At 37.3% G+C, this 12,922-nt stretch overlaps 1 non-coding gene across 1 annotated transcript; it reads left to right on the forward strand.

Moving 5' to 3' along the window:
- Window positions 1–7,324: 7,324 nt before the first annotated feature.
- LOC147236154 (signal recognition particle RNA) lies at window positions 7,325–7,622 on the forward strand. The gene has a single exon (XR_015109023.1).
- Window positions 7,623–12,922: the final 5,300 nt, after the last annotated feature.

Raw genomic sequence — 12,922 nt, forward strand, 5'->3', positions numbered from 1 at the left:
AGAAAAAAAAAGAGGCGGAAAAAAAGCAAAAAATTCCACTTCGCATTTGTATGTCTTTGCCAACCGACTGCATTTTATTACATCCTCTTTCCGAACTCATCTTGCAGAGACGTGGGAGGAATTTATTGACGGCGACAGGATATATCAGACAAAAATGATATCACAGCAAAATTGATTGTTTACCCTTCTTTCTTAATATCATCATTTCATTTCTGTTGCAACTCCAACCTGAGATTTTATCATAAATAAGGTTTTGGAGTTAGCAAAAACTGTGAGATTGTGTGTGTGTGTGTGTGGGTGTGGGTGTGTGTGTGTGTGTGTGTGTGTGTGTGTGTGTGTGTGACCTTGAACTGCAATCAAACTCCGCTAAACTCCTTGAATCTAACCAGGTTCACCACAATGCTGATACACACAACACAGAAGCTCAACTGTACACACTTGAACTTTGACCTACAAGTGTATCATCTAATGATTTTCCAAGATACGAGCCACTGCTTGTTCAATTTTTTTTCTATCTATCTATCTATCTATCTATCTATCTATCTATCTATCTATCTATCTATCTATCTATCTATCTATCTATCTATCTATCTATCTATCTATCTATCTATCTATCTATACGCAGCTCCAAAAAATGAAGGGAACACTAAAATAACACATATAAAATAACACAAATAAATTCATAAATTTTTAAATACATTAATTATGAATTAAATTAAATAAATAAATAGATAGATAGATAAATAAACAGATTTTATATACATACATACATACATATATATATATATATATATATATATATATATATACACACACACATGCACACATACATACACATATACACACACACACACACACATATATATATATATATATACACACACACACATGCATTCATACATACATATATATACACACACATACATATATATATATATATATACATATTTTTTTCTATATATTTGCAAAGGGAACAGTAAATTCACACATCCTAGGTTTGAATGAATAAAATATTTTTATTTAATACTTTGTTCTTGACATAGTTGAATGTACTGACAACATAATCAGATGAATATTATCAATTGTAATCAAATGTATGAACTCAAGGAGGTCTGGATTTGGAGTCAAAATTAAAGAGGAAAAACACACTACAGGCTGAACCAACTTTAATATAATGTCCCTAAAGTTTTTTTTTGTTTTGTTTTGTTTTAGTCATATTTATCTGAGTAGAGTACCTTCAACTCAAGTCCCATCACTTGTGAAAAAAAAAAAAATAGATGCTACCAATTCTGATGTAATGTCCTTAAAACCAGTCATAATGAATCAGTTTGATTTCACACAAGTTTGACTGACTTGGAATTATATTGTGTTGTTTAAGTGTTCCCTTTATCTTTTTCAGCAGTATATTTTATGTAAAATGCCTGGTTCCATTTCCGACGGCAGTCATTTCAGTGTGGAATTAGCATGTCAATTCAGATTTTGTTTTTTTAACGCAAATCACAACAAAATTGCCTCATGCCTTTCAGAGTGAGTTAGCATTTATGCAACTTTTTTGCAGTAATGAAGAAAAAACAGACAGAACCTTGGAATGATGCACAAATGATCTCTTGTAATAACAGTACAGGGGTGATAGCAGAAATTATACAATAGTAGCTTTAATACTCATAAAATGAACAACAATGGCAGACATATGGTCACTCTATTTACATCGTTGTTCAGTTTTGTTTGTCTATTTTTCTGAGGTTCAGATTTATCAAAAAAATAAATAAAAAAAAGATGAACATGATGCATGCTGGGAGACAATTTCTTTTTTTGTTCAAATATGGATGATTTTACTACTTCCACTCTCATCAGCTCATCTTCTTTTTCACAATTTTAAAGCCTCTGTCGCTTTGTGCCGCATCCTTTCAGGCAAAATTACAAAGACGGCCTTTTTTTTTTCATGTGTTTTCCAACTGGTCTCATGCTAAGAGGCTTAAAAGATCCCACGAATTTCCAAATTTAAGCCTCAAGATGGCAACAGGTGTTTGTTTTGTTGCACCCCGGCCTCGCTCGTACCCCCATTCTGTCAGTGGCAAATTCGAACACAGCTTTTCACCTCGGCGATGCTGCCGCGTGAACTCGCTCCCGCTCAGCAGTTGATGAACAAGCAGCTTTTGTTGCCACCTTTTTTTTTCTTTTTTTATCTTTCTTTTTTTTTTTCCCATGGAGTGAGACGTTTTTGCCCAAGTCAGCAACACTAAATGAAACACTGCAAAAAAACAAGAGTGGATATCACCCAATTAAACACAGCCCCCCCCCATGAGACGTGCAGGAAATGAGTGCGACATTTTGATGTATGTGGCAAACTATATATATCTATATATATCTATATCTATGTAGACATATATATATATATATATACACTCTTCAAAAAAATAAAGGGAACACTTAAAAAACACATCCGAGATCTAAATGAATGAAATATTCATATGAAATACTTTGCTCTTTACACAGTTGAATGTGCTGACAACAAAATCACACAAAAATGATCAATGGAAATCAAATGTATTAACCCATGGAGGTCTGGATTAGGAATCACACTCAAAATTAAAGTGTAAAAACACACTCCAGGCTGATCCAACTTTGATGTAATGTCCTTAAAACAAGTCAAAATGATTCTGTGTTGCTTCCTGAGTGGACACTATGATTTCACACAAGTGGGATTGACTTGGAGTTACACTGTGTTGTTCAAGTGTTCCCGTTATTTTTTTGAGCAGTATATATAGATGGCTGTGTGTGTGTGTGCAGTGTTATACATATACATATACATATACATATACATATACATATACATATACATATACATATACATGTACATATACACATGTATACACACATATATATATATGATATACACACACACACATATATGCGCAGTATGTGTATGTGCGTGCATGTGCACTGTTTGTGTTTATGATAGCAATAATGATACATTTCATGTAGCCACGTTTGTGTGGAGTGTGTGAATCATTGTGTGTATGTACACACGCAGGCATGAGCACACACACACACGCACACACATACAGTTATAAATACATATATATCTGTATAGTGTGTGAGTGTGTGGTGTAGTGTTTGTGTAGCAATAATGATACATTTTATGTAGCCATGTTTGTGTGAATCCTTGCGTGTAAGTACACACACAGGCACTAGCGCACACACACATTCACATGCACACATACATATATATATGTGTGTGTGTGTGTCTGTGGTGTAGTGTTTGTGTTTGTATAGCAATAATGATACATTTTATGTAGCCATGTTTGTGTGAATCCTTGCGTGTAAGTACACACACAGGCACTAGCGCACACACACACTCACACGCACACACATACAGATATATATACATGTGTGTGTGTGTGTGTGTGTGTGTGTGTGTGTGTGTGTGTGTGTGCGGTGTAGTGTTTGTGTTTGTGTAGCAATAATGATACATTTTATGTAGCCATGTTTGTGTGAATCCTTGCGTGTATGTACACACACAGGCACTAGCACACACAAAAACACACACACACACATAACACATTATTTCACTGTTTAAGGGGCGGTATTGACTCTGATATCACACCCTCAGTGGAGGTACAACTGTGCTGCTGCTCATCAGACCTTGATGAAAAAAAAAAAAAGAAGTATGTATTTTTCCCTTCATGACAAATCCTCGTATCGGGGGCAACTCATACCACTGATTCTCCAACACGACCGAATCATATCACTATTTCTTATTTAAGCAATTTTTATACTGAACTCTTATGAATGTGCATTTTCCCTCAGTGAGGACAGTCTTGGCTTGAAACTGCTGCCACCAGGTGGTGACTTGTTGGACTTGTTAGTCCCCGAGCAGAGCCCAAATCTTAAAATGTGATATAACATGATCATTTATGTGGCGACACAAATAATCTATCAGTTAATATTGCATTTAAATGGCATCTCGTCCATAGTGATTATTTTTAAGGGGCTGGAAAATTCAATGATTCAAGACTTTTATTGTCATTGTGCAGAGTGCAATGAAATTTAGAGATTGCAGCTCACAGTGGAATCAAAAACAAACAACAACCTTAAAAAACAAGGCAGAACACAACAAGACAACAATAGCAGTATCTCTGGGTTAGAGATATAAGACAGAAAAAAAAGAGCAAAAGTATAAAAAAAATATACAAATAACATTGTGAAGAATAAATAGATAAATATGTTGAAAGAAAAAAATTTAAAAGTAAAGGAGTAAAAAAGTGAAAAGTGGAAAAAAAAGGTTTATTGCACTGCACTGTAAGTGAGGTTCAAGCGTTCAGGGTTGTGCTGAATTTATCTGGGATAAAAACTATTTTTCAATCTTTTCTTTTTTTTTTTCTTTTTGCCTTAGAGTTAATAATTAATATGAATTGAATAAAAAGAAAGAAAAAAAATCAGCGGCAGAACAATCACAGAAAATGGGGATTTTAAATGTGAATTTAAATATTAAGCAACAATAAAAATTTGTGTCTTCTTCATATATTAATAAAAGATGATAACATACTACTACTATTAATAATAATTACAACACAGGTGATGATGATGATAAATAGGTTACTATACATAAATCCAAAGGTTGATTGAGAATAATAATGTCTTGAAAAATATCTATATATACCATAGTATGCTATATATACTATTTCAAACCCAAATAAGACCAAGTGCAATGCTTTCATTTACACACAGTGCTTTTATATTGCATTACAAGAATCCAAAAATCAATAGATATACATTTCATTTTCTTAATCACCGCATTTTGCATTCAAGCATTAATGTCAAATACATCTGTGCTGTATTCCGGTGTAATCAACACTTGATATCCCTTAACACCGTTAAAAAATGAAGAATAATTAACATTATAAGTAGGTACAGAACTCCAGACTATGAGTCTGAGTGTGGGTTTTAAAAATAAATGTTGCGTTCAACAGCAGCACAGAGTTTGGTAAAGACAGATTAACCGCGTGTTCCCGTCAAACGGGGGTCATCTCACATTGCTACTTGCCACTGAAAATATTCTGTAAATATGACAAGCATCTAAAGCAGCTATTTTATGATTCGCCGCCAGAGTTTAGAGGTTCAAGCTCTGAAATTGAGAGAAAAGAGACAAGTTTCATCTTCAGATAGTTTCACTGGCCTTGACATGGCATAACACTCCTTGCACCACATTCTACACAGTGGGCTATTTAGGTGTGTGTGTGTGTGTGTGTGTGTGAGTGTGTGCACTTCTCACTTCATCACACTCTTAAAGTCCTTGTCTGGAGACCTTGAGTGCAGAAAAACACAAGGCCCTCTTCTGGGAGAGATGGGGAGCAAAAAAAAAAAAAGACCCAAAAAAAAAAACCCTGAACAGATAAGAAAGTGTTCCACCATTAGGAACGAGGCGTCCTGAATGTTTCCCTTCTTCCTCGCTCTACTTCTGACGTACGCAAGATAGGAGATGATAACTTTGACAAGTTCAACCAGAATGATTCGGACGTAACACGCAATGAGCGAATGGGCGTAAAAGTTTCCTCAGTCATGTATCAAACAGTTCTCTTTTTTTGTTTTTTTTCTGCATCTGCTGTCTGCACAGGTGTGGTGCTATGGCTGGAAACCAAGGAGGGGAGGATAAGTGCTGACTGAATGCGAGCAAACACTACGCTGTCTTCCTCGAACATCTTCAAGGTCCCTGTAGAGGGATAAATGGCAAACGGGAGGCGCTTTCCCATACACTCAACGGGATCCTTACTGGGGTAAGTCCTCTGCAGAACTCACTGTAAAAAATATACTTGTCTTATTTAAAACTAAGAAAATACATGTGAAATGCTGGATTGTTGTACATCTATTGTTTTGAACTCTTGCAAAGCCACCTGTTTTTTGTTTCCCTTGTAATGGAAGGGGGGAAAAAAAAACTGTTTTCAACCCTTCCCTCCAGGTTGAAGCCCGCAACGCCAACTCTTCGCACTCGCTGTTCCTTTTTCCTATGCATATACCTCTTTGAGACATCACTTTAAAGAGGCATAGGGCATGGGAAAATGGGGCTGCAGAGGTATTCCGCTCCACAGACAGCCATTTCATCATCCCCCCTCCCCCCTGCCTCATGACAGCTGACCTGAAAGTGCATGCACTCCGGCTCACTGTGCCAGGGAATGATGCAAAGCGTAAAATCTGACACACTGAGCTCAGGTGATTTTCATGTGACTGTTATACTTTGTAATACCGCAGCTCAAATGTCATCATATCCATGCTTGCAGTCTGTGTGTGTTATTTGGAGTTGAATAATGAGATGTTCCTCTTGTGCCGTTTTATTGTGAATCAGAAAAAAAAAAAAAAAACAGTTTGATGCAGTTTTTAATAAAGATTTCTCACCATGAATATTGGATTTGATTATAGTGTCCGTTATCATCGATACCCATATCTGGGAAAAACAAACAGACAAACAAAAACTTAAAGTGGTGATACACTAGGCAGTTGTTTGGGCAGTTGGGATGCGCAAAGGTGCCCAAGAAATTGCCTCTGTTTTGCTGCTTTAGCCTCATTAAACAAGAGCAGTTTTATCCCGTACTCCTTGCGACTGCTGTGGTTCAGTACATCCATTTTATATCACTACTTTGTACTTATTTTTTGCTTTTCATAGAAAATATGCAAACAAAAGACAAGAATAAAAACTTGAAAAAAAGTCTTGTGCTAAACATCAGCGGAAAGTGCTGTAAATGGATTTAAAATTCCTCCAAATGTGAGTAATAATTTGGTAAACAAAATATACTTTCCCTTGAACTAACAAGCTTAAAAAAAAGTCATATACAGGACTGTCTCCGAAAATTAGAATATTGTGATAAAGTTCTTTATCTTCTGTAATGCAATTACAAAAACAAAAATGTCATACATCCTGGATTAATTACAAATCAACTGAAATATTGCAAGCCTTTTATTATTTTAATATTGCTGACATCTTACATCTTAAGAAAACTCAAAAATCTTATCTCAAAATACTAGAATATCATGAAAAAGTAATTTTTGATTTTTTAATTGCATTACAGAAGATAAAGAACTTCATCACAACATTAAAATTTTCTGAGACAGTCCTGTAGTATCCTCATTATTTGACAGTGCATGCTGCACTGAAACCAGTGAAATCAAGCTGCCTTCCAGGTCCCAAAACACGAACAAGTTTAAATTCACGATTCAGAGCAGCGGCGTACATGTTGTAATTCCACTATTGTCCGCTAGGGGTCGCTGTTTCTTCGTGATGACGTCATGGCCGTGAGGCTCCAACGGAAGTTGCTCGCGCCGGTGTCTCGCCGGGCGCCGTGGCGCGCGCCTGTAATCCCAGTTTCCGGGAGGCTGAGGCTGCGGATCGTCGGGCCTCAGGAGCTCTGAGCCGCGGACGACTGTGCCGATCGGGCGTCCGCGCTAAGCTCGGTACCGATACGGAGCTTCCGGGGGAGCCCGGGAGCCCCGGGTCGTCTAAGGAGGGGCGCACCGGCCCAGGCCGGGAACGGAGCAGGTCAAAGCCCCCGTGCCGTCCGGTAGCGGGATCGCGCCCGTGAATAGTCGCCAAGGTGCAGCCTGAGTCATTCGGCGAGACGCAGACTTTTTACACACTCTCTTTCACTGGCAACACACACACCGTCAGCACCGAGTCCCCGCACCTCACACACACTTCATACATCTTCTATTCAAGTGAGACAAACTACATATTTTGGCAGCGTCTGCAGCGCCCCTACTGGCGGAGAGGAGTTACTGCAACTACTGCATGCATCCTTTGGGGAACACAGCTTAATTAAGTTGATTGATCTATATCAAAATTGAATTCATTTTATTTTTCCTAAATAAAAAAAAACATTTTTTCTTACTATTTCTCAATGTATTTAGCGTTTGGGACAAACAGTCCGGTCAGGATTTGCCGGCGGCATCCCCCCCGCCGGGGGGCGTGGCCTAACGGCTGATTGGCGTGCGGAGGGAATCCACTTCCGGATAGCGGCTATGGAAAGGCGACGTTGTCAAGATTTCTAAAACGTATATTTGTAAAAAATATCGTTTGACATCGACAACACGCTCGTTGAAACAGGTCTAGTAGGCCCCATTGCAATAAAAAAGGTGAATAATTATGTTTTTTTTTACCCCTTTTTCTTCTGTGTTTTTTTCGAAGCTAGCTTCCTAAACAAATTCCTAGCTAGCTGTGCTCAGTTCAGTCAACGACTCTTCAGTATTGAAAAATATGACTGGAACAAAAAAACACAATTCGGTTCTTATTACGTCTCTCCCTTAGATTGCTCAAATTTAACCGACACTTATTTTGTTATTAGTTTATAAATGGATATACTTGTTTGCCGAGTCCCGTTTCCACGGATTGGGATGCATTCAGAGGCAATGGAACAAACGAAATCGTTTATTTGTCTGAAATAGACTCCCACCAACTGATACTTGAAACTTTCCTGTTAATAATTTTGTTTTTTATATGATGAGTTAAGCTGGCAAACAAATACCCAGATAGCCAAACTCTCGTGATGTTCCCGTGACCCATCCCGGGCTGATAGAAAATATATTTCTTGTCAAATCCCGCTGCTTTCCATTGCATTTAAAGTGCACTTTCTCTGTTCTACAGTTAGTTGCTGGTGATCGCTTTCAGAAATGCTAGATTTAAACATTAAACAGCATCTCAAAGAGTAATTTACTGAAAATGTTGTTTACATCCGCCTGAAAATGATCGAAGACATTACTCAAATTCAATGGAAAAAGGGAGCAGTTGTCAAAAGTGCACTGGTCATGTCATCATCGTGACTGGCCTGCAATGAAATTTAAGAATTAACTTTCACTGGAATTAACAGTAAAGAAGAAGGAACTGTTTCTAAACTCTTTACACGATTTGGAAATGATCTCAGCTCATAGTTTTGGACATTGTGTTAGCAGGGCTCGTATCATCTTGAGTTGCCTGAATTGTTGCACTTTTAACAAATTACTTAAGTTATAACCCCTGAACAGTCAGCACAGCCATGGGGCCAGAAAATATTGTGTATTTTCTTCTCCACCGGGGATTATTTTGAATTTGAAAATTCCGATGAATCCTGTGATATATGCGGTGTACTTCCTGGTGCTGAAGTACTGAGAACAGGTTCATATTGTGTGGCATATCAATAATCCAATCATGTACGCTCCATTTTACAGAATACTTTGTCAATGACATTTGTAAAATGCATGAATTGATGCTTTTCAGACTCTAAGCCCTCATTTTAATTAAAGTTTTACATCTCGATGTTACAAATGTCAGGCTGTGGCTCCCTGTGGCTTTTGTAAATAAATATTATTTAATTTAAATGGATTCTATTGTAGTTCCTCATTTTTTATTGTAATTCCAAATTTGAAGATCTGATCTTGTAATATTAAAATAAAACATTTTATTTCTTGTCACAACAACCTGACATTTATTGATTTCTTACAACCATGAAGTGCAGACGCTGGGCACTGAGGTTCAGGAGCAATAATCACATTTACCAGCTAAAAAAATATTTAAATTGGCCATTTAATTTGCAAATATATATTTTGCAATGATCAGCAAAATAGTCTTTTTTTCCACCTTTTTTTTATTGTCAGTAATCTGTTTGTTGCTTTTTTTGTGAATTTTACAGGCCGGTCAACATTTGAAAACGTCACTGTCTGTTGACAACATTAGAGTGAACATCATTTGGATCAAGTTCTGCCTGAAGCTTCTGCACGAGAGCTTTGACCGCACAGGAGGTAAATCCATCAACGATGTCCGTCTCACAGGCATGTCAGTGCTACCACCTGTGGACAAATAACCGACCGGAGCTCCTCAGCTTGTCCCCGGAAATAAACAAGCGTCTGACGGATCTGCGGAGGAGCTACAAGCTGCTGCTGTTGACCAACGGGGAAGCTCAATGGCAGAAGAAGACGGTGAAGGCAGCGAGATGTGCCGAGTTCTTTAACGTCTTTATCTTTGGTCTGTGTTTTGAAAAGCTTCAGGTTGAGGCCCCGAGACTGCGTGATGGTCAGAGACTCTTTAAGCAAAGACATTCAGGGAGCGTTCTGTCACGTTAATCATTGCAGGCTTGACTCAGTGTTGATTGAGTGATTATTGCTCATGTCAATAATAATGATAACATACCTTCAGGATTTACACACACGCCATTGTATATCCCCGTGCATAACCATCACGCCACTTAGCGTAAACATACCTCACAACACATCTCCTCCACCTTCAGAGTGAAACATAAGCATCCTCAGAACATGCTCACAAACAGTGTGCTGGTATATCTTTCCTGAACATGCACGCTGCACTGAAACCAAAACACAAATCAAAATGTCCTTTCAAATCACTGGGCAGCTCAAAAGTCATAACATAAAATCCTTTTCTGTGAGCATAAACTCAGTGTGGTTACCTTTTGCTTAGACATACAAAAGATGAGTTTCAGTTCCAACCCTTGTTTCCCTTTAAGTAAAGAAACAAATATGATTTTTTTTTATTCTTCCATTGATTTAAGCTTTTTTGAGTGTCAGTATCTAAATTGAGCTCTGTTTCAATTCTGTTTTCAGTCTTTATCCATCATAGGCTCTTATTCACTCCCTACTTTTAAATGTTTAAGCAGTAAGTTATTTTGTTTTAACTAGTTGTCCTTCTTTTAAATCAACATATCTTAGTGTAAAGAAATCCAGTATTGGTATTACCTTCCAAATAGCAGGTTATTTCAACCATAGAAACCATCGAGATACATGAAGTATCTCTATTAATCCAGTAGGAGATGAGCACCTACATTTGCAATAACACTTCAGATTTACAGGTCAACACTTTCAAGATATGCCATGTGTAATAAAACATAAAGTGAATATACAGTGCTACAGTTATCAAAATCTTGATACTCAATCAGTCCTTTAGCAAGTAAATGCAAAGTTATCTTTCCTTCCAACCACATTGTGCAGTTCATGCGATGTCCATGTGATACAAGGAAAAAAAAAAAAGGTTGCAGTTTAGATGCGAACAGTCTTACCGCGATGTAGTGTTGAAAAACTACTCAATCGCCTTTGCGGTTCAAAGTCCACGTTCCCCAAAAGCACAAAAGAGTCGAAAAGTTCTCCTACCGACGTCACACACGGTCGAGTCGAGGCTCTTATGGTGGGCGTCTCGTCATCAAGCGTTCACGTCCATGCGCCGGACGCATGGCCTTCAACAGTTCACCGTTTCTTCGGTAATACAGTCATTAAACTTAGCAGGAACATGTTTAAAATAACCACAGAATGTCATCATAGACCAGGGGTGGTAATTCATTTTTACAAGGGGCCTCATGAAACATCTGACATGTGTCTGTGGGCCCAACCAACAATGGCTCTCGTGATTTAATACCGCTCAAAATACATTTTCTCATTCAATCTTTTTGCATGCGCCACTTAAATCAGATTCTTTTGGTAATAAGAAATATGAATATGTGTAAATATTTATAAAAATGTATAAATTGTCATTTAGGTTGAAGAGGGAATTATTAATAACCCTATAAAAGTGTTAGTTTAAATAAAAGAAACACAGCCATCACATTTTAATTATATTTTTAACGTGTTAATTTCTTCACAACCGTAATGGTGTGTATGATGCAACAAGTGAATTTCTCCATTGTGAGATCAATAAAGTCTCATCTTCAAGATGAACAACTGATGAACTTTATACATTAGCAATAAGTGATTTTAATCATGTTTATAGTTAAATTGTTCACTGAGAAAAGTCCAATCAGTTTTGGGACAGAAGAGATTGGACTTTTGGACTCAAAGACAGAACCGCAAAAATGGCAGAAGACGTCACCAGACGGCAAATTAAAGTTCAGCTTCAGGGAACTCAGTTGCCTGTGATGGATCTAAAGACAAAAATGATACTGAACAAATAGTGCCGTTCTGCTGGTTTGTCCTCCAATACACTGAAGTTCAGGGTTCTTCCTTTGTTTGCTGATTTTAATTGTGCGAATTGTACATTAAAATGTCATTTGTGGATTTATTTTATTTACTGTGTTCTTGACTTTTCTGTACTTTTGACTGTTTTAATGTGAGTTTTTTGACTCTAAATGAGTCAAAATATTTCAAGCCGAAATAAAGCTTATATCTAAAGTTGTAACGTTTATACAGCAGATCTACTTTTAAATTCTATATTTTTGTTCTCTTCACTTTTAATTTATTTGATTTCTCTGAAAACCCATGTAGGAAACCAACCGAATCTATAAACTTTAACGGGAATTTCGGCTCCATCTGGACCCGCTTCCGTTCAATCCTGCGTCTGGCGCCGTTACATCCTTGAAATGTCATTTTAAAATACTGTCTCAGACATTCATATTCTGTAAACTGGGGCTACAAGATATTTCCTGAAAAGCCAATCTGACCCTGGAATACAATATATTTTCTTATACAGGGGCATCCTGTAACATGGAAAACACTTTTTGGCTTTATGGTATTATTTCTATCTTCTTTTTTCTTCCACAAAGTTGTTAATACAATCAATCTTGTTGCCAAATGGCTTAGAAGAAATGGTTGTCATTCTAACATGTCTTACAAAGCACTTCATTTGCTTGCTAATGTGTGTTAATTATTGATTTTATCAAAACTATCCAAAAGTAAATGTTATACCCATTTAAGAAAAAAAAAAGAATATCATTAAAAACACTTTTATCCTCAGAAAATTGTCCTTTTTTTGGATCACAAAAATCAGGTTCATGGAGTTACTTTGCTTGTTGTAGTGGGCAGTAGTAACTCATCTCCACCGAGAGGGGGCGCTGCAACGTGGCTAAAATATATAGTTTGTCTCACTTGAATAGAAGATGGATGAAGTGTGTGTGAGTGTGTGTGATACAGTACTGCCGGTGTGTGTGTTGCCAGTGAAAGAGTGTGTAAAAAAAAGTGTGTA

Source organism: Fistularia commersonii, chromosome 2 (genome assembly GCF_037954325.1).
Source record: "Fistularia commersonii isolate RoL2024-O1a breed Wild chromosome 2, RoL_Fcom_v1.0, whole genome shotgun sequence".
NCBI lineage: Eukaryota > Metazoa > Chordata > Actinopteri > Syngnathiformes > Fistulariidae > Fistularia > Fistularia commersonii.